Genomic DNA, 19377 nt, shown 5'->3' on the forward strand with positions numbered 1-19377 from the left:
CTCATGGTAAATTTGATTATTGGGTCAAACCATTTTATTTCGCCTAATGTATTTTTGACCTTTATAAAAAATTTCAATACTTCGGGAGAATATTCTTACATGTTTTGGGATTACGAAATGCACAATGATTTGTAAAAAATAATTTCATTTCATATAAAAAAAGATATTATAAATTGAAAGTACATGAAAAAAGGTTACATTGACAGGGATTACAAAATATTTAAAAAAGGAGTAATCTCTTTAAGAAATATAAAAAAAGCGATTGATATTTATTTTTAAAGACTTAATTTGTGATTTGAACTTAATAAAAGTATTAAATAATTTATAATAAACTGTAAAATATGTTATTTAAGTTTCTGTATGAAATGTCAAAAATCGATCATATTTAACAATTTTTTTTGACAAAGTAATTTAATTTTCGTAAATCAGAATTATTTAAATAATAAGTATTTTAAATACACTTTATTATTATTTAAATACTTTTTTGATTATCAACTGAGAAATATAAAAAAATTTACCTTAAAAATGAACCATTCTTCATTTTATCGGGATTTTGAATGTTTGTAACTTCGTTGGAGAAAAACCGATTTATGCCAAATTTTTGGAGCATGTTGATTGAAACAATATCTTCCTGCTACTAAAATTTCGCGATGGGTTTTGCACTAGTTTTCAAAAAAAATTGATTTAAAAAAGTGTTTATTTTGAAGGTTAATGACAAGTATTGTAGCTGACTTGAAGTTGGTTTGCTACTTGGAATAAAAGCCAAATTCAAAATAAAACTATTTTTTTAAAGTCAGTTTAAAACAAACCAACTTCAAGTCAGCTATAATACTTGTCATTAACCTTTAAAATAAACACTTTTTTAAATCAATTTTTTTTTGAAAACTAGTGCAAAACCCATCGGGAAATTTTAGTAGCAGGAAGATATTGTTTCAATCAACATGCTCCAAAAATTTGGCATAAATCGGTTTTTCTCCAACGAAGTTACAAACATTCAAAATCCCGATAAAATGAAGAATGGTTCATTTTTAAGGTAAATTTTTTTATATTTCTCAGTTGATAATCAAAAAAGTATTTAAATAATAATAAAGTGTATTTAAAATACTTATTATTTAAATAATTCTGATTTACGAAAATTAAATTACTTTGTCAAAAAAAATTGTTAAATATGATCGATTTTTGACATTTCATACAGAAACTTAAATAACATATTTTACAGTTTATTATAAATTATTTTATACTTTTATCAAGTTCAAATCACAAATTAAGTCTTTAAAAATAAATAGCAATCGCTTTTTTTATATTTCTTAAAGAGATTACTCCTTTTTTAAATATTTTGTAATGCCTGTCAATGTAACCTTTTTTCATGTACTCTCAATTTATAATATCTTTTTTTATATGAAATGAAATTATTTTTTACAAATCATTGTGCATTTCGTAATCCCAAAACATGTAAGAATATTTTTCCGAAGTATTGAAATTTTTTATAAAGGTCAAAAATACATTAGGCGAAATAAAATGGTTTGACCCTATTATTTTTTTTCGTGTACAAAATAGTGAATTGACCTTGAATGAAATGTATAATTAATTATTCTCACAGCAATATTTAATAATTTAATGAACTTAACTGCACTGCATAATAGTTGAGAGTAGTAAAAGTAAGTGAAACGGTAAGATAAGTGAACGACCATTAGTGTGAGAGAGAGAGAATAACTTGTGGTTTTCGAGTAGGTATCTACTTTATGTGCACGGCGTTCATTTTTCGAAAGAACTGGACTGAGTACTATTTGTTCAATATTCGCTTCTATTATTGACTTGTGTTTTGCACACTGCCGCGTTCTTTTAACAATTACATGAGAAAGAAATTTCTCATTCTAATTTTTTATACTCTTATTCCCTCTTAGACTATATAAACAGTCTTGTTTAAGCTGATGAATGGGATAACTTGTGTTGAGTCCCAAACTGTTCAGCTATGAAACTTCTAATACTATAGTGTGTACCTGTCACATATTATTCTATAAAGGAGTACTACACTGACTGCATAAATCATTTTTCCATTTTTCTCCGTGTAGTGCGAATTCGTTTACCAATTAAATAAGTAACTGTTTTTTCCAATTTTTAGTAGTTTTTTACTAATTGCTAGTAGAAAATTACTAATTCAATTAGTATAATGTATTTTTTACTATTTCAAATTAGTAAATTTTCCACTAATAATTAGTTTAAAAAACTACTAAAAATTAGCAAAAACAGTTAGTAATTCAATTGGTCAACGAATTCGCACTATTTCATTAGTAGAAAACTACTAATTTAGATTTAGAGAGTAAATTAAAATAATTAATTATGAAAAATAATTGCATATTTGATATAAATAAATATTTAAATTAAATAAAAACAAATAAGTTGACATACAACCAAACGAGGGTTTATAAAAATTAATTATTTGCAAATGTTTAATTTTGCCATAAAAAATAAACATTATTTAAAAAATAGAAAATTTTAGTTATTTATCTCCCATATAAAAAATCTTCATATGAAGTCCGTACATTTTGATTTCCTAAAGTCTTCCTGGAAAATGAATAAGGTTGCTGCGAATCACCCGGATTATCCTAAACACCTTTTGAGCGCTGTTTGTAGATATAATGCTTCACATGTTTAAATTGATGTAATTATAATTAAATTATGTTACAATTTTATATTTTATTAGTACTAAAATGTTAAAATAATAAAAGTTTAATAGAATTACCACTTAAAAATTATTATTATATCATTTTTTCCTTTCTATTCATATAAATAAACAATGCCATATTTTCCAAAATATCGTACTTCCTGCGCAAAGATGTTCAAAGTGGATTTATTTCAAAATCTTTCCACAGATTATTTTAGTTTTTTGATTTTTCTCATCTGTGAACATTGTAAATTCAGAAACTCTACTAATTTTCTAGGTGTAAGACCTTTTTATTTAATTTTAGTTAAGGCGCACCGTGCGTTAACAATTTTCAAATGTTTTTAAATTTTTATTAATTTGTTTAAACAATTGTTGTTAAACAATTTGAAATTAAAAACAAAAAAACAGGTATATCTATTTTTTTCATTTTTTTATTCATTTCATTTTTTTTCATGAATTCAATTGTTAGTTTTACTCAAAATAAGCTTGGGATGAAACACCCTTTACACAGCTTAATTTGTTTATAACAATTTTATAAACAAAATGCGACTTGGAGAAAAAAATGACCCATACAAAACATTCTTATTTTTTCACGTAGAATCGATTGGCGTTTAGTTTTTTAAAAATTTTTAATTTTTATTAATTTGTTTAAACAATTGTTGTTAAACAATTGGAAATTAAAAACAAAAAAACAAGTATATCTTTTTTTCTGTGACGAACCGACTTCGTCACATTCCGTCCCCATGGAATAAAAACAAATTACACAAATACAAATTAATTTAAATGTAATATTTTTATAATTAGAACTAAAAAGAAACCAATTAAACCTAACTTTGATTGCTAACAAAAAATATCGAAATAAACAATAAAAATTGAGCCACTTCTCAATGGTCACTCAACTTAACAGTTTCACACTTGGGGTCGTTAACTTTGTGGTATTCAAATATCACAATATTCACGAAAGAGTTTATGAGTGGTGAATCCAAGTTTAATGAACTGGGATCACACCACGTCTAAATTGAAAACTAAGCAAAAAAAACACGGGTCAAAGACCAGGTGTTACAAAGAGAACGATTTCCCCCGCTTTCGATCTTCGGTGAACGAAATGGATCGAAAAGGGAAAATCAGGGAGTTGGCTTTAGACTTTCCTGAAGGAAAGTTGAGTTTGTTTGTTTTGAGTCGGAGATCTGAAAGAAATAGATCGTTTTGAATTGTTTCGTTGAGTTAGTAATTTTTGCTTAAAAGTTAATCGATATAGTGTGAAATTAGTGCACATGAAGTGAAGACCATTGAGAAGAGGAAGTCAGGATATAAAAAGGATTCTTAAATTAACATTGCCAGACAAAGATATGGAATAGATTTGATACTATAAAGAAAAACAGTACAATCAAAGTAAGTAGAATTGATTTCAAAAATACACTTGACACGTCTCACATGTTCACACATACATAGGATAATAAAAGAAAGGTTAAATTGTTAAATGGGAAAAAATTATATTGAATAAGACTTTTAAAGAGTAGACAAAGTTAAATAAGAATAACGAACATTGTATTTTTCTGAGGTAACATAATATATGAAGCTATTTTAAGAGTGAAATCACATTGTGTTAGTTTATTTTGTACCTTTCATTTTAAATTTTAAATAAAAGGAAGAACACACTACTTCAAAGGTAGAGCTTCTCACCTCACTACCTGAACAATAGGTAGTAAGGAGGGGAATCCACTACCATACGGATTTAAAGGTATCAGTTCATACTGTGTAACATTCCTTTAAATTATTTATTTTAATAAACAATTAAATTTGTTCATTACAATTGGTGGCAGCGGTGGGATATCTCTCCTTTATTTTTGGGGTAGGGTGTGTCCTTTTTTGAAGAAGTAGGATTTAAAAAAAAATTTTTTTTTTTTACACTCCAACACTTTTTTTTAAACAATTCATTTTATGATATTAAATTGTAACTATATTTGTATTGTATATCTAATACATATTATATTTTTTTTTCAGAAACAAAATAATAATATATATCATTTTTTATTAATAATTAGAAAAGTGCGGTTAGTAGTTGCGGCAGTCCGCTAACGTCGGACTGTAGGGGAACAGTAATTTCACTTGTATCGACAAGTGTAATTTCTCCAATAAATCGCGCCCTTATCCCGAATAACCTTGCCGAAAGTATGTAGCCACTTGGGCAAGTGAGGGATTTAAATTATCGAAAAGAACATATCGCGTAAAATTAAAACTTAAACATATCAATGCCCTCACGGTTAAAATAAAAACTTAAAGTTCTTTTTACAAAACTAGAAACAAAATAGCTTTTTCGCGTTCGGTTACAAATGAACAATTCCGAAAATTATCAGGAAATTAGAAAAGCAAAGCTACTTCAAAAATTAAATAGAGCAGGACCAGTCAGAAATAAATATAATATAACAGAGGTCAATTTGGTAAAAAGGAAGCTTTTCACAGAGATAGAAACAAATAAGCAATTTAAAAAAGGTTCAGCGTTTAATTCAAACGAAGATAGTCAGAAAACAGTGTTAGAAACGTTAGCAAAATTGAAATTGTAATAAAATTCCTCTTTTATACAGAAACCTTGCTCACAGGTGAATGAACTGTGCGAGGTTGAAATCAAAGACGAATTGAATTACAACACATACAATACAACATATTATGACACAAACAGAGACACAGGAAGAAACATCGAGAAACATAGTTAGTAACGATTTAATAGAAGGACAAGCAGATTTCCTCGTCAACACGAAAATTAAACATAATTACATATCGAAAGAAAAATTGAGCATAGATTTTATGCCCTGTGACTTTGAAATAGTGATTTTACAAGAGAAAGCATATAGAGTGGTAGGAGGAACAGAACTAGAAGTTGAGGATACCGAAATTTATTTTCAGGTTGTAGAACAGATTTACCCTCAGTTAGATCACGACTTGGTAACGATAATAGGTTGGAAAACAGGCAGAGAATTCGGTTGGATTTTAGACTCTCAAATAGAAAATTAGATTAGGGATTCGTTTCGTAGGAAATAACAATTTATAGGCGAAAATAATAGGCAATTGGCAGAGAAAGGAACAGAAAGTACGAAATTTAGGGCACGAAACCAAAAAAAACACCAAAATGAATGACGGAAATCGAAATGGAGCAGGAGGAGGAGCACCAGGACCCAATGGACAAGTCCCAGCTAATCAACAAAATCAACAACAAGCATTCGACCCAAATGCGACTTCTTTATTTGCGATGTACAATAACAGAACAGACCTGGGGTTCACACCAACTCAACCTAATTTACCTCAAATACCAGCGGAAGCAGAGGAAGATGCGACTCTGTCGGTTAACAGAGCCTTAGCCCACACTTTGACTATCTCACAAGCAGTACAAGCAGTACCAATTTATGATGGAGAAAACATGCCAGTTAAAAATTTTATACAAGATGTGATACACGCATCTGCATATATCGCCCCCTCCTGTGAAGCACCCTTTATAGGGGCAATGTTAGGAAAACTTCAAGGAAAAGCAAGAGCTTGCGTCGAGGAACAACAATTTGAGAGATCCACGGAACTATTGGATTTTTTAAAGGAAAGATTTGCCCCAGGACTATCATCCGAACAATATATAGGAGAATTGCTAAACTTACGAATGCTTCGAGGAGAAAATATAAAAGATTTCTACGATAGAGTGAAGGGATATCTTAGTGGAGCACGAGCAGCCATAGGTTCAAAACATGACGCCGCTATAACTAATGGGACCATGGGTTATTTACAAGGAGTAGCAAAAAGAAAATTCAGCGCAGCTCTCCCAAGCCACGTGCAAACAATTGTGAGAGCTCAAAACCCCAGAACTTTAGAAAATGTTTTTATTAGTGCACGGGATGTAATGGAAGAAACTGGGGATATAGAACAAAGAGGTTATACTTCGTATCAGACGTCACACCAATTTGGTAACAACCAAACAGACTACCAACAAAATGCTATACAAAATAACTTCGTTCAAAATCCTAGATGGGGCAACAACTCTCAAAACCCAAACTACGGACAAAGATATAATAACAGAGGCAATGGGTTTAACCGATACAATACCCAGAATAGGAACCCAAATTTTCAAAATTACCAGCGTAATACTTACAACAACTTCCCAAGGCAAGGAGGAGGACAATATACAAACAATGGAGGGCAATTTTCAAATAATAGAGTGAACACAAACTTCACACCTAGAAATTTTGGAAATAATTTCACAAACACAAGAGGACATAATTTGAACTGGGCACAAGCTCGTCAAACAGACGCAATGACGAGTTCCGGCAATTAAATGCGTCTCAACCCTCCACAATGGTAAAGGAAATGAAACTCTATAAAATAGATAAAGTGCCTACCGAATCTCCTGTTTCTAACCTCAAAGGAGATTATTTATTCGAGGGTAGTGCAAATTTTCTAGTAGATACAGGAGCTGACCTTAACATCATAAAGGCAAACGCATTAAAAGCAGACGCCCCAGTAAAAACAGATGGTTCAATTTACCTAACAGGAATAACGAAAGAAAAGGTATACACAGTAGGAACCATAGAAATGTTCATTTTGAGTAAAAAACATCTTTTCCATGTGGTAAATGAAAATTTCCCTATTGAAGTAGAGGGGATATTAGGACGACCATTTTTGAGAGAAGAAAGTACTGTGCTCAGCTTTCCACTTAATAATTTTCAAACAAAAAATAAACCAGAAGAAATAATACCATTTATAGATGCAGAATCCCTCGAAGCAAATAAAAGCAAAACAGAAGTAAAGATTGCCCCTAAGTTGCTACGAATAAAAGCGAGAACGCGTCAAGTAGTAGAAATTCCTATACAGGAGAACGATTTGGAAGAAGGATTTTTACCAAGGATAATAACAAAAAGAGGAGTATTTTTGGGAGAAGCATTGGTCAAAAAGGAAAAAGGCATGTGTAAAATTATGGCCATAAACACAACGGAAAGAGACGTCACAATGACTATACAACCACAGGAATTACTTCCTTTCGAATATGTAGGACCTCCAGAAAGTGATGTAGATATCGAAAAAGCAAAGAATAGAACAAAATTAGCTTTGGAAAAAATAAATGTCGATTATTTGAACCCAGAGGAAAAGAAATATGTGGAAAAATGGGTCGATTCAAAATCAAACTACAACTCCCCAGTGTTAATTGTTCCAAAAAAGGCAGATGCTCAAGGCAATAAAAAGTGGAGACTGGTCATAGATTTCAGAGCACTGAACGAGAAAATGGTGGGGGAAGTTTACCCTATACCCCTGGTAAATTCAATTTTGGAAAGGTTAGGTGGAGCACAATACTTCTCAGTATTTGACCTGGCGATGGGTTACCACCAGATAGGGACAGCAGAAGAACACCAACATAAGACAGCATTTTCTTCGGGCAGAGGACATTACCAATACAAAAGAATGCCTATGGGGATAGAAAATGAGGCATCCACGTTCCAACGACTCATGGACAATGTTTTATCCGGATTACAAGGAGCAGAATTATTCGTCTACCTAGACGACATAATTGTATTCTCAAACACACTAGAGGAGCACGATAAAACAATCAAAAGGCTCTTTGAAAGACTTCGAAAGGCGAAATTAGCACTGCAACCTGAAAAGTGCGAATTCTTGCGCAAGGAAGTAGCGTATTTGGGACATTTAGTGGGCAATAATGGAATAAAAGCCGACCCCAAGAAGATAGAAGCAGTAAAAAACTTTCCAACGCCAAAAAAAACAAGATCCGTAAAGGAATTTTTAGGAGTCACCGGTTACTACAGAAGATTCATCAAAGATTACGCGAAAATTGCTAAACCTCTATACAAATTATTAAAAAAGGAACAAATTTTTAAATGGGAAAAAGAAGAAAATCAAAGTTTCAAAAGATTAAAAAAAGCATTGTATAAAGATCCAATCCTACAACACTCTTATTTTAGTAAAACGTTTAGAGTCACCACCGATGCTGCTGAACACGCAGTAAGTGCAGTTCTGACACAAAAGAAAGATGGAATAGATCTACCAGTGGCCTATTTTTCTAAAACATTAGTAGGGGCAGAGATAAACTACAAACATACAGAAAAAGAGTGCCTAGCAGTTATACAGGCATTAGAACATTTCAGGCCATTTCTTTATGGTACAAAATTTATTTTATCATGTGACCATGAACCTTCAAAAATCATAAACAGTGCAGCCAAACCTACTTTACGAATGACCAAATGGCTGCTCAGACTGCAGGATTACCAATATGAATTTGAATGTAAACCTGAAAAATTGAACAGATGGTTGCCCGCATTATCACAAAACACAGCAACGAGCGAAGAGAGCGCAACAGAAAGCGACACCAACACAACAGAAAGCACCAGCGACACAGAAAGTCACGAGGAGAGTCGAAGCGAAGAAGAAAGTAGCGGAAATAATGGAAAAAGAGCTTTTCCCATAAGCAGTGCCGCAGGAGTCAAAAAACCAAAAGCGAGCGTTGAAATGAATCGATTAATTCAAAGAAATAAGGACAAAGCAGGTCCAAACAAGAATTCACAGTTCCGCAACAGAACAAAATCAGATTCTTCCGTCAAAACAAATACAGAAGACGAATTTAAACCTAAAAAGAAGAAAAGAGGTAGACCTCCTGGGAAAGTTATCAAAAAGCCCTCAGAACCTGACTTGGATGACCGGCCTATTGCATTAAGACTGAGACCCAGGACCACTATACAAAAACCTGAAACAAGAAACTTTATAGAAGAACCAGAAGAAGAATCAGCACTCGAACCAGAAGCAGAAGTGCAACAGGCACCAATACTACGTCAAGAACACAGTGTTCTACCTTCGTTATATTTAAAAACCATAGGTAGAGACGAAAATTCAACCGAAAATGAAGAGGAAAGTGAAGAATATGAAGAAACACAGAAGAAACGTAAAGACGACGAAAGTGTAATATATATTCCACCCCCAGCGGAAAGTTCAGAGAGCGAGGAACAAAACTACAATGACAATGGGGAAAAAGAAGAACAAACACAAGAAAGCGCCTCTACAGAAAAAGAAAAATCAATAAATAATGAATCGGAAGAAAATCTTGAGGGAATAAATCAAGAAACGTTCAAGGGAGTACTAGATTCAATAAGAAGATTCGACAACACAATGGCAGAACATCAAACCTATTTTTGGGACAATGAAATGTTTGAAGGAGAAGAAGAAGAGAGAAGGAACCTTACGGACATAGAAACCGACAGTGAAGAAGAAAATGAACTCGAAAATGAAGAAACCCCTAGAACGCACCGCAGCATGGATGAAATAATAGAAGAACTACGAGATATAGCCAAAAAAATACCCGAACACACAATAGCAGAAGAAGAGGATGACGCGAAAGAAATAGGAACCTTGAAAGAAGACCAAGTAGAAAAAAACAAAAAATACGTCACTTTCAGTACACCATTGTATCAGGGTCCCCCAAGAGCACGATCAACTCCTTTTACAAGAGATGTAATCTTAGAAGAAACAGAATCAGAAACCGGAGAAGGGAACCGTAAAGAACGTTCGAGACCAAGAAAATTGATGGAAAAAGAAGAAACACAACGAATTAATAACGAAAAAGAAACAACCACTCAATTTAATCCAGGAATAATTAAGCCCTTCGTCGAACCTAATTATCCCGAGAACAACTACCCTGTAGAACCCGAGAGAAATGCACATCTCGACAGATTAGAAGTAGCGCAATATAGTAGAGAGGCAATAACAGATGTAAAGGACAACTATCTACACTTCATATCAGCCGATCTTGAACCCATAGACAATACAACCAAATTAATGCTTTCAATAGGAGCAATAGATCTTCCAGAAATAAAGTCGAGAAAACCAAAACCGGGACAAGTAATAATCACAAAATTTGGAAAATACAAAATTTTCACTGTCATTGTCACCCCAAAGTACCACGAAAACATTAGACAAGAGGACATGATAATGATTTTCTCGAAACTCAAAAACATATTACACAGAGAAAACACTACGCAGGTCAGACTATCTCGAGACATAGAAATATTAGAAAAAGCAACACCCCATTGGCTAGAAGAAATGATGAAAATTTTCTACAATACAGGAATCAAGCTAACACTATGTTACGGAAAAGTTACAACACCCCCCGAAAAGGACAGAGCAGGAATTGTAGCCGCGTACCACGATAGTCTAATTGCAGGCCATAAAGGAGTCAGCAAAACCTATCATAGAATAAAAGAAAAATATACATGGCCAGGGTTAAGACAAGACATCACAGAATACATAAGAAGGTGTAGAACATGCGCTCAAAACAAAATAGTTAGGACCAAGAACAAAGAAGCGATGCTCCTTACAGACACACCACTAGATGCATGGGACAGAGTATCACTTGACACAGTTGGAAAATTACCCACAACTGCCAACGGAAATTGTCACATATTAACCATGCAGGACCAGCTTAGCAAATATTGTATTTGCGTCGCGATACCTGACATCAGTTCTATAACTATAGCCCATGCGCTAGCCACAAATCTCATATCTGTTTATGGAGCACCAAAATGTATCCTCACGGACCAGGGCAAATCTTTTACGAGCAATCTGCTCAGGCATCTGGCAAAAATTTTCAAGATCTCCCAAATCAACACTACGGCCTACAGACCTCAAACTAATGGAGGATTGGAACGCAGCCACGCAGTACTGTCTGAGTTCATAAGACACTATGTCTCAGCGTTGGACGATTGGGACAGGCTTTTACCGTACGCTATGTTTGCATACAATACATCGGTACACGAAGCAACCAAATACACACCATATGAAATAGTTTTTGGAAAAAAGGCCCGGACGCCTATCGCCTTGCCAATGGAAAAAGAAATGAGGACGTATGAAACATATCTCAGAGAATTAGTAACAAGATTAATAGAGATTAGAAGACTAGTAGCAGAAAACATTATAACGGACAAGATAAGAAGAAAGAAAAACTACGACGAGAAACAAAGACCTTTGGAAGTAAATATAGGGGATATTGTAGACGTAAAAGAAGAAGTCAGAGCAGGGAAGTTCTCACCATATTATCACGGCCCCTACGAAGTTGTGGAAATAACCGAGAAAAACAACTTGATCTTAGCAGACGCAGAAAAAAGAAGATTTCGCAAACACAAAGATCAGGTCAAGAGAGCGTTCTCATGACAAAGAGACAAGAGGAATTTGCAAGTAGACGAAGAAGGATACGTTCACGTCTACACAGACGGGGCTTGCAAAGCAAACGGCAAACCTCAGGCAGAAGCAGGGATAGGGATATGGTTTGATTTAAATCACCCTTTAAATATAAGTGAAAGAGCACTAAAGAGACAAACAAACAATAGTGCTGAAATCGAAGCCATAGTAAGGGCAATCAACCTATTAAAATCCTTAGGATATAAAAAAATCAGAATCCACACAGATTCGAAATTCGTAACGGAGGGAATAAATAACTGGGTACCTAAATGGGAAGAAAATGGGTGGAAAACTAATAGGAAAAAACAAGTAATTAGCAAAAAAGATTTCGTAAGAATAAAAACACGTTCGAAGAACTTAGATATAGAATTAATACACGAACCAGGCCACTGCGGAATTCTAGGCAATGAAGAAGCAGACAAATTGGCCAAACTAGCTATAGAATAGAATATAATATACGATATACATACAAATATACATATATATAAATATCTTTATCTTGGGAATAGAAAAACCTTTATTTATTGTTTACAGAAATGTCCGGGTTTAAAGGAATATTACTACTCACCCTCTGGACATGCATGGGTACAAACTCAGAGAATACAAATCCATTAATTAAAATAAAAACAATAGAGAAGAGCACGGGAATATATTACGAATTAATGCCAAATTTAAGAAGAATAACGGGAGTATGGAGGACATACTTATATATATCTTATATTTATATCTTATATATATATCTTATATTTTATATTTATATCTTATATTTATCTTACTGGACACAGAAGAATTCAGAAAACAATTACCAAACATAGAACAACAATTCAAAAATTTGAAAACTCCATGTGATACGGTATTAGCAATGAAATGCGAAGACTTCATGAGCTACCAAACTCTAAATAGGAAAATATTTACAACTAAACTACTTAGGGAACAATTAGAAGAAATAATGACAGAATTAAAACAACAAAACGACGACAATAAATAATATAAATATAGAAAAATCTACAAACGAAGTACACCACTTTTGGGATTCATAGGCAAGATAGCAGGACCTACCATAGGAGTCCTTACTTATGATGATGGAGAAAGATACGACCAACTCTTATCAGAAATGGGAGAAGCACAAAGAAACATTTCGCATCTCGTTGGGGAACAAACACACATCGTACGAGCGGAACTTCAAAACCTCTATGATTTAGCTACAAAACAACATAACGAAACCGAAAAAACGAAATTATTACTACACACGATAACAGACGACCTTCAACAAGTAAACACGAGACTAAACACTATGGACTATAAAACACAATTAATACTAACGCTACAAAAATGGACCGAACAAATAGATACATACAAACACGGACTAGAGCAAACACTAAATATAATGTACAGCGCAAGGGAAGGAAAACTACACCCTAAGATGCTAACCAACAAACAACTCAAGGAAATAGCCTCAGAAGCACAAAAATACTTGGGCACACAGGAATTCCCCATTTTAATAAACAAATTAAACGTAGCCAAAGTTAAACAAATATCAAAAGTCCACGCCTTACTACAAGAAGACAAATTAATCATGACGCTAGACATACCATTACTAGAGAAAGAAACTTATTTACTATACCAAATGCATGAATTACCGGTCGTACAAAGTACAGGCAATAGCAAAAATAGAGCCTATATAAGCCCCCATACAAAATACATCGCCACCAGCGTAGATGGTAGACACTATTTCTATCTAGAAGAAGAAAAGTTGAACCAATGCTACACCCTAGAAGAAAAATACATCTGCTACCCCACGCAAGGTATATATGACATTACTCTAGCACCTAGTTGTGAGTCAGAACTACTTAGAAGACCAAGCAACGCTACATTAAGAACATGTGACATAAGAATTACACAAAATCAACAACCCTTATGGGAACCAATCACCACCACAGGAAGTTGGCTCTACTCACTGACGAAAGAAGAAACAGCGTATCTTATATGTCCAAAACAAATGACCGAAACCTACCAACTGAAATGAATAGGAATAATTAGCACCTCTAAAGACTGTACTATAAAAACCGACTCGATCAGCTTACCCAAACTACAAATCACACAGAACGTACACGAATACTACTACCATCCAAAAATAGAACTCAAAATAGAGGAAGTCTCCCCTATACTAAAAAGTACGAAACTACAGTTTGATGAAATCACGACTAACGATATGTACCCAACATGGAGAAAAATGGAAGTAGACGAGAAGCTACAAGATCTAGAGAAGGAACTAATGACCCAAAGCCAACATAAATTTGGCAGAAGAGAATATTCAATTTATAACAATTTAATAATAACACAGGCCAACAAAATTTGATTTAATTTACTTTCCAAGAATCAGACAATACTTTTCCGAAGGATTTCGACGTGCTGAATCCGAATCTGGCCTCAAAATAGACCCATCACGTCAGCTTTTCGAGATATTTTAACCTAAAAGTGCAAAAAACCTGTTTTTAGTTATATTTGATGTCATGTAACATCAAGTGATAATTTTTTATTTAAAAAGTCAATATTGCGTCTAAAAGTGTTACTCTTCCCCTTTAATATCCATTTTGAAAATTTAAAAAATCTTCATTTGTCTCTGAGTAATCGTTCATTGAATTTTTTGAGTTTGGCGAATTCTTCGAAAACTAAGTAGAAACACAAAACTTCGATAATAAAGCAGATTTTAACTACAAACATCTAAATTTTAAATAGTTCTAAGGATGTTCGATATAACTGAATACAAATTCGATATCAGATTAACAGAATTCAAAATGGCATATTTGAGGAAAATACAATCAATTTGAAATAAATCGTCTGCCATATTGTATACGCCATTTTGAATTTTGTGAATCTAATATCGAATTCGTATTCAGTTATATCGAAAATCCTCAGAACTATTTAAAATTTAGATGTTTGTAGTTAAAATCTGCTTTATTATCGAAGTTTTGTCTGTTTCTACTTAGTTTTCGAAGAATTCGCCAAACTCAAAAAATTCAATGAACGATTACTCAGAGACAAATGAAGATTTTTTAAATTTTCAAAATGGATATTAAAGGGAAGAGTAGCACTTTTAGACGCAATATTGACTTTTTAAATGAAAAAATTATCTCTTGATGTTACATGACATCAAATATGACTAAAAACGGGTTTTTTGCACTTTTAGGTTAAAATATCTCAAAAACCTGACGTGATGGGTCTATTTTAAGGCCGAATTCGGATTCAGCACGTCGAAAACCTTCGGAAAAGTATTATCTGATTCTTGGAAAGTAAATCTTGTCGGTCTGTGTAATCGTATTAATAACAGCCATAATTATAGTAATAATTATCTTAATTGCAAAATACACAAAAAAACTGCGATGCAACAAAAACTGCTGTAACAAAGAAAAAACAACAGACAATCAAATGGAAATGACAGAAACCAGCAACCCCCATGAAATGGAATCAAATAGCAGAGAATACGAACAAGTGCAACCAAAGGAAAATGTGAAGAACAAATATAAATTAAGAAAACAAAACGAAGAAAAAGGCCCTACAACCTCTTCAGACTGGAACAGCAAAGATATGGCACAAAGATACCGACACATAGCATAAAAAAAAAAACTTGTAAATATTTTTTCTAAAAAAAAAAATAACTAACAAATACCTACGTACTACACTAACAAAAAAAAACTTTAACAAGATAAATAAGAAAATATATATATATATATATAAATAATGGGAACTTACTAAGTAAATGGGAAATACTAAACTAACAAAAAACACTAAATTAACATGTACATAAATGTATAACTGCATGGGATACACACGACCATACACATATGTAGATGAAATTTAGCTTGTCTCCCTACATTTCTTTTTTTAATTTGTTTTTGATATCTCATTCGCAAAAGAGTATAGGAGAAAAGTAGATATGAATTTAACCCCTATTAACTAGCTTGCATCACAAGCTTGGCATCTAACGGCTTCAGGGTTGAACCATCCATCCTTAAAAATCGACTGCGACCCAGCAACTCCAAAAGCGATTTAAGAAAGAAAGAAAAGGAAACGAGGAAAATAGATTTCAAAATATTTAAAAAAAAAAGAAAAAATATATTAAGTTTTATAAAATTTTTTTTTATTACAAAAAGGTAATTTAAAAAAAAAATTTTTTTTCAAAAAAAAAATATTTTATTATTTACAAAAATATAATATAAAAAATACATAGAAAATAAATACAATTTAACTTTAAAAAGAAAAGAACGAGAGAGATAAAAGCACCTAAAAAAAGAGCAAAATTAGCACAAAATTCATAAAAACATATAAACACTTATCAAAAAAATCTATGTAACAAAATACCTCAATTCGCCCCCGAAACATCGCCTCCCCTAATCTACCGATATCCATAAGTTATATCCCCCGTCGCCGACTCGAACCTTTGTTCCACCAGACTAAGAATAACCCTCTCGGTTACAATAGGAGGACCTGACAAAAAATTTTCATTTGATAAAAAATATACTACAAAAAGAAACAAACCAATAATAAAAACAAGAAAAGGAAAACTTACTAATTACAAAACGCATGGGTAGATAAACAGGCAATAATCTGAAAACTCCAAGGGTAGTTGACACATAAGCTGAAAAAGAGGAATATATTTTATAAATATGCCAAATAACAATATTAACAAAAAACTAAACCAAGAAAATTAAAAAAAACTTACTAATATTTACTAATATTTAAAATTGAAGAAGATTTTTAAGTAATAAATTACAAATTATTGAAAATTCTTTTTGCCTAAATTTTAACAAAAAAACACTAATTAGTGAAGAATTTTTTTCTTAAATTCTATAAAAAATTTTTTTTTTAATTATTTACAAATTTTAATTAACATAAATTAAAAATATTTAAAATTAAAGAAAATTTTAAAGTAATAAATTACAAATTATTTAAAATTTTTTTTGCTTAAATTTGATAAGAAATTAAACAAAAAAAATACAAATTATTGAAAATTTTTTTTTCCTTCAATTTTATAAAATTTTTAAAATTATTTAAAATTTTTTTTCTCAATAAACACAATTCAAAAATTGTAAAATTTAAATTATTCTTTAGTAATTATATTTATAATATTATTAAAAATAACTATAAACAACATTAATCAAATATTATTTAAAACAAAAATAATAATACAAAAATAACGGAATTGTCTCTTTAACGAAGTATAGTACATGCATGCATAAGGGAAGATAGAAAAGTAGACAACGAATCACAAGAACCGCTAACGTCAACAGTTTCAAAAGGAAGCAAGATATCACAATACACATTCCAAAAAAATACATATACAACCTTAACGATTAAAATTATTAATAATATATATCAATATCTACTAATATGCAATTACAAAAATTAATACTTAAATCCTACCTTTTGTAACCCCATTATTTTTTTTTATTTTATCGTTTTACCCTCCCTTTTAACGCACATTTCTCCCTTTAAAACTTAATATATACAAAAATTTTTTTTGCCACACTACACAAATACAAATAAAAAAAAACAGAAATAAAAGTTTTTTTTTCTTGCATAAGAAAAACGATATATAAAATTAGAAATAGAGAAAAAAAAGGTACTTATCAAAGTCGTTAATTGTGAATATCCAAGAATAACCAAACACACCACACAAAGAAAAAATATAACAATTTTTCTTTAAACAAACAAGACTTGCAACTCTATTCCATACACAATGTGAACATGTGAGACGTGTCAAGTGTATTTTTGAAATCAATTCTACTTACTTTGATTGTACTGTTTTTCTTTATAGTATCAAATCTATTCCATATCTTTGTCTGGCAATGTTAATTTAAGAATCCTTTTTATATCCTGACTTCCTCTTCTCAATGGTCTTCACTTCATGTGCACTAATTTCACACTATATCGATTAACTTTTAAGCAAAAATTACTAACTCAACGAAACAATTCAAAACGATCTATTTCTTTCAGATCTCCGACTCAAAACAAACAAACTCAACTTTCCTTCAGGAAAGTCTAAAGCCAACTCCCTGATTTTCCCTTTTCGATCCATTTCGTTCACCGAAGATCGAAAGCGGGGGAAATCGTTCTCTTTGTAACACCTGGTCTTTGACCCGTGTTTTTTTTGCTTAGTTTTCAATTTAGACGTGGTGTGATCCCAGTTCATTAAACTTGGATTCACCACTCATAAACTCTTTCGTGAATATTGTGAAATTTGAATACCACAAAGTTAACGACCCCAAGTGTGAAACTGTTAAGTTGAGTGACCATTGAGAAGTGGCTCAATTTTTATTGTTTATTTCGATATTTTTTGTTAGCAATCAAAGTTAGGTTTAATTGGTTTCTTTTTAGTTCTAATTATAAAAATATTACATTTAAATTAATTTGTATTTGTGTAATTTGTTTTTATTCCATAGGGACGGAATGTGACGAAGTCGGTTCGTCACAAATGCCCCCCTTCTAATAGGCTGACGTCCCTTGCCAGCTGCGTTTGGCGTTGTTGTTAATCCTTCCTTAAGCATGTGTAACTCTTTTGAGTTTTACAATAGTCATGTCCTCTATTTCTTGCTTTACAAAATATCTTCTTGGATGACCTGGATATTATTTCTTAATATTACGCTAATAACGTTGAATATGTTGGGGTTTTAGATGTTTGTATATTATAATTAGATAAATTTCTTATAAAATATTTTGTAAAAATTTATGAACAAAAAATTGTTGATTGTTTATAAATACGGGGAAGTCGATTTGTGTTGGTAACAAGATTCGAGAAAAAACGTTTTATATTGGATGAAATGTCGTGTAATTATTATGACGCTTGTATAATTTTTTTGCATAATTTGTTGTGTAAGTAATTTAAACGCTGACCGTGTTTTTTTTTAAATTTGAATCGACCTAATGACGTTGTGTTAAATTGCATATCATGTAACATTTTATAATTCTGATTTTGTTTTTTTTATATTACATCATTCGTAATGTCCAAAGTTCGAAATCTGAATAGGATTACAATTTGCTATTATAAGAATTTGTGATATAAAAGGTCTGTGAAAAGTCGTAGATTCTTTTGATAAAAAAAAATTTATTACATTGTGTTTTTTTTGAAAGAGAAGAATGTGTTATTATAATAGTTTGCGATGACAGAGTATCTGTTACTGCCCCCCATCTAATTAGGCTGCCGTCCCTTGGCAGCCCTATCGAAAGTCACATATTTATCCCTTCTGTGCTTACAGTTTAGTCGTGTGTATTGTGATGTATTTTAGCGCAGGTGAGTTTATATGTTGGCTTATGTTGTGTAATTGAAATTTGTCTTTCTATTCACAGCTTAATTGTGTTTTATATTAATATATATTTATCTTGTGATTAATAATAATTTTCGGGAAATACCAATTCTGTATTGTTTTATATTTAATATTCATTAGAGGGTTTCATTTTGCTTTGTTGTAATGGATATGTTTTTATAGATTTGGTATTTC

The 19377-nt window shown here is 31.9% G+C and overlaps 1 long non-coding RNA gene across 1 annotated transcript; it reads right to left on the reverse strand.

Annotated features, from left to right (window-relative positions):
* Window positions 1-16157: 16157 nt before the first annotated feature.
* LOC122499711 lies at window positions 16158-18841 on the reverse strand. Its single transcript, XR_006301369.1, has 3 exons — window positions 17671-18841; window positions 16449-16517; window positions 16158-16366 (listed from the first exon to the last, which is right to left on the reverse strand). It is a non-coding gene; the product is annotated as an uncharacterized LOC122499711 (long non-coding RNA).
* Between the last annotated feature and the right edge of the window lie 536 nt (window positions 18842-19377).

The sequence above is a fragment of the Leptopilina heterotoma genome, unplaced genomic scaffold, assembly GCF_015476425.1.
Source record: "Leptopilina heterotoma isolate Lh14 unplaced genomic scaffold, ASM1547642v1 Lhet_173, whole genome shotgun sequence".
Taxonomy (NCBI): domain Eukaryota; kingdom Metazoa; phylum Arthropoda; class Insecta; order Hymenoptera; family Figitidae; genus Leptopilina; species Leptopilina heterotoma.